The sequence below is a fragment of the Vollenhovia emeryi genome, unplaced genomic scaffold (assembly GCF_000949405.1).
Source record: "Vollenhovia emeryi isolate VEMERY1.0 unplaced genomic scaffold, V.emery_V1.0 DF939862.1, whole genome shotgun sequence".
Classification (NCBI taxonomy): domain Eukaryota; kingdom Metazoa; phylum Arthropoda; class Insecta; order Hymenoptera; family Formicidae; genus Vollenhovia; species Vollenhovia emeryi.
The window spans coordinates 1-4,555 of NW_011966504.1; positions in this window are offsets into that span (position 1 = coordinate 1).

Genomic DNA, 4,555 nt, shown 5'->3' on the forward strand with positions numbered 1-4,555 from the left:
CATACATATATAGTATAAAATATACTCATTTAATTTTTCTATTGGTGAAGGTTTTGATAAAGACATTGATTCAATTTCATCTTCATCCTGATTTTCATTATCAATTAAATCATCAAATATAGATTGTTTACTTTTTTTCCACGTGATTTGAAAAACAGAGTCAGATACATTTGTATTAAATTCAATGCAATTTCCATTTATGGAGTTTTTTATATCATTATGTAATAATAGTTGTTGCATTGCATATTTGAACTGTAAGACGTTAGGATTATTATTAAATCCATGACGACCTCTAATTTTAGAAAAAAATAATTCTACATGATCTTGTGAGAATTTATATGTCAATATATATTTATATGATTTATTTTCAGCAAATAAGTCTTCAGCTACATCCAAAACAGATTTTGCTGCTATGGCAAGACCATAAATGAAAGTTTTTCTATTAGTACGTAGTAACAGTTTCCCTTCTTTATTTTCCAATGAAAATAAATATTTTGTATATTCTTCAACCATATTTCTTAAATATGGTATATCATTCGGAGTAATTGATTTTTTAAATCCTTTACTAACAATAAAAGGACTTCTTGAATTTAAAAAATCAAATAATCTGTCAATTTTTCGAATGAAGACTATTGTGCTTTCGCTATCTTTGAATTGTTCAAGTCCTTCGTCTTTTAGAAATTGAATAGCATTAGCCACAGATGCACTTAAAGTTTGAACTGCGTACTTAACTTTCATTTTGTTCTGTTTCCAATTTATACATTGGCTACTTAAGCGATTTTTTAGTTTAAAAGTTAATCTGTTTTGAAGAATATACAATTCATTTATGTATTCCCATTTAATTGAACCTTCACTACTTCTAAATTCTCTGTAATCTGCGAGTGCATTTCGCGCTAATTTGACCATATGACATGGATCCAAAAGCACTCGCACTTTATGCTGCATGGTAACATGCGGGAAAAAATTTTTCATACTAGTAATATCGTCTACAAAAATACTTGCTCCTAAAATTTGTAGAGCACTACAATTTACACTGTCGCCATCACATGTAACTGCTCGTACTTTCAAACCTGATTGTGCAGATAATGTGAGGGCAGTTTTGATTAATTCGGCCAATGTTATAGCCGTCATATTGTGTTTAAAAAAATACGCAATAGGCCATTTCCAGACACCTCTCAAACAAACTAGCATAAAGACAAGTGCTTCTGTACTTTCTGTATCTGTATTTTCTACATTTATACCGTTGCCGTAATCACAATATCCAACATATTTGTGCTGTTGCTGATCCCACAATAATTGCTGACGTATAGCCATAGCATCAAATATTAAGCAGCAGTCTTTGTCTTCTTCTTTGAGTGCCTCTAAAGCGTTTAGAACATGCGATTGAAAACCGGGTTGTGCATCAACTGTAGAATTCCAATTTCTTATAGCTGATGAATGTGGTAATTTAAATATTGTCCTGTAAAAATTAAATCATAAATTAAATACATTCCAAACATTACATGAAAAATAAAAATCCCAGTAAATGTAACCTCTCTTTATAACATCTTTACAATTTTTTGCAATCTTAATTGTGAAATTAACTGCAATTTTAAAAATTCAAAAAACACTATTTTGTAATTACAATTATGTTACTGAAATATATTATACATTACAAATTTAATATAAAATTATTTTTTATAAAATATAAAATAGATTAACAAATACATAATTACAGTTAAATATTTTCACAAGAAAGATTATATTATTTATAATTTGATTTTGTACTTAAGATTGTTTCAAGTGAAACGACTCTCCGTTGGTGTTAATTTGCGAACCGGACTTAGCTCGCCGGGCAGGAGTTCGCGGCAGAGTCAGGGCACGACAATAATTACGATAGTTTGACGAAACAACGGATTTATTTAGGCACAGATAAATGAGTATTTACACTTCGGCGAGGAGCCGTTTATAACGCGGGTTTACGCGTGCGAAGATGATCGGTATTTTACAATGGAGTTTTAGAATGATGATCGGTATTTTACAATGGAGTTTTAGAAGATGATCGGTATTTTACAACGGAGATGGTTGATGTGTACAGATGCGTTCTTACGCGCGCGGAGATGGGCGGTATTTACAGCGCGTGTTTACGCGGCTTCGCGGCCCGCGAGCGAGGGTAACGGTGCGCGGCGCGGGGCGGGACGGGGCCGGCCACGCGGTGGTTTAAAGAGCCACGCGGTGCTTGACAACGTCGCGGCTTCGACGTGCGGCGGCGGGCGTCCGGGCCGTTTAAAGGGCCTGGCGCGGTAAATCGACGGCTCGGTATTCCCCCCCTCGCGGTGAGACTCCGTGGGTGTTGGTTCGGTGGTTTCGGTGCGGACGCGCCGGATGCCGGTAACAACCGGCGGGGGCGAGTCACTCCTCACCTCCCTCTCAGTCCGGGCACGCCGGGGCGTTCTGGACTCGATGCCCGGTGGACAGCGGTAAAACCCGCTGGGGGCGAGTAACACCTCGCCTCGCTGTATCCACCGGAATCGAGAGTAGGATTGCGTAAGACTGCGGCGGCAAGGGCTGAGCCGTGAACTCCCGGCAGAGGCGAGTTGCTCCTCACCTCGGATCAGCGCTTCTCGAGCAGGCTTTTGCGGATAGGATTCGGAGCGGGCTTCGTTGTGATCGGAACTAGGCGGTCGCGGAATCTGTCGTTTTCGGCTTCGGTGCCGTTTTTTATACCCGTCTACCCCCAATTGTTATTGCTTTTTAGCAATTTTCGGCGGGTAGGGGTAGACGGGTCGGGGTAGCGTGTTTGCGCGGCCGGGTGACAGCGCGCCACGTGTGTCTCGCTGGTTCGGGCGTGCTCGGTTGGTCCCGCGGGCGATCGGTTCGCCCGCGAGCGCGTCGTGTGATGTGCTTACGCGGTGAGCGCCCCGTGCGCTCACCCTTCGCCCGGTATTCGGCGGCATCCGGCGCTTGCCGGGAACGATGCGTTTATCGGGGTGCATCGTTACACAAGTTTACTTTCAGATGCTAATAGACTGTTTTGTATAGTTACATAGCATCTTCCATTTAATTCGAGACAATTACAAATATAAAATCGGATCACAAATACTTTTTTATGACAGCAATACTATATCTTAAATAATATTAGGAGATTATTATTACAATTTAGTACAATGCACATTCTCCTTGTTATTTAATGCATTAATTGTTATTTAATGCAAACAAGCAAAGCAACATCATAATAGCATTAGCATATGTGATAGTAAAGTTCGTAACAACACCAATATCACATGCAAAAATTAGAATGAAAAAAACACAAACACAACAAATTCGTATATAAATATACAGAGTGTCCCCCAATAAGTGGTCACTCCTTTTTATGTCACCTAAAAGAGATAGACCTAACAAATATAATATCAAATTAAATGGTTTTAATTGAACTCTATTGTGAGCATAGTGATTGCTTCTAAAAATTATCTGTTAGAAGACGGAAATGCATACTACTCTATTCTGTAACATAGATAATTTTTATAAGCAATCACTATGCTCACAATAAAGTTCAATGAAAACCATTTAATTTGATATATTTGTTATGTCTATCTCCTACGGTTTGTGAGATGAAAAGGGGGTGGCCACTTATAGGGACACCCTGTATACAATAAAGATGTTTTACAAAGAATTAATTCATGCTTTCATAAGAAAAATTGTAAAGAAGCAATTAATCTAATTAGTATAAGATTGATTTGTATAGTTTTTATGATATGTGATTTATAAATTTTTCTATGTAATATAAATTTCCAAATAAAAATAAAACTTTGAAACTTATTAGAAAACTATGACTACTATATATGTATAAGATGTTCAAAAAAGGTTCTACCCTTAAAGTCTTGAACTCTTTTTTCACCTTGTTTAAGTTGTTAAATTCCACTAGAAAAATTTATAATGTTATTAATAATTTAAAAGAACAACTTAATTATTAATAAGTAGAAATGTTATTTATCTTTACTGGGATATTTGATTAGATAAGAAAGAAAACAAACAAATGCTAACCGACAATAGTCATAAGCCCTTGGAGAGTAATAGTGCATAGTAATTGCAAACCGTTTTACCTCTTCGGTATAACGTCGTCCATGTGGAGTTGTATTTTTATTCCTCTTTTCATTTTTTAATAAAGGAAGTAGTAAATTACCGTAGTCGCTGTTTAATTTTAACACAGCATCGTTTTCCAAAATCTTTTTGTTTTTTAACGACTTAAATGCAGTTTTTAAATTAGTGATATTATTTTTCTTTCGTTTTATGGTTTTGTTTAAAATTTTATTTTTCTTTCCAACTGCCGCCACTTTTTGTTTGAATACTGTTTTATCATTATGCATTAAAGTATGAAACATCTCTGCCTGCTGATTTAGTCGTATTTCCTGTGATATTTTTAGATCTTCTATTATTCTTTGTAATTTTTTATTTTCCAGAAGATTATTGCAGTTTGAACCTGTAATATATTATAATTAATTCATTAATTACTTTTAAGAAATAAATTAGTATATAAAAAATGGTAATTATTTAGATTAACACACCCACCTCCAAT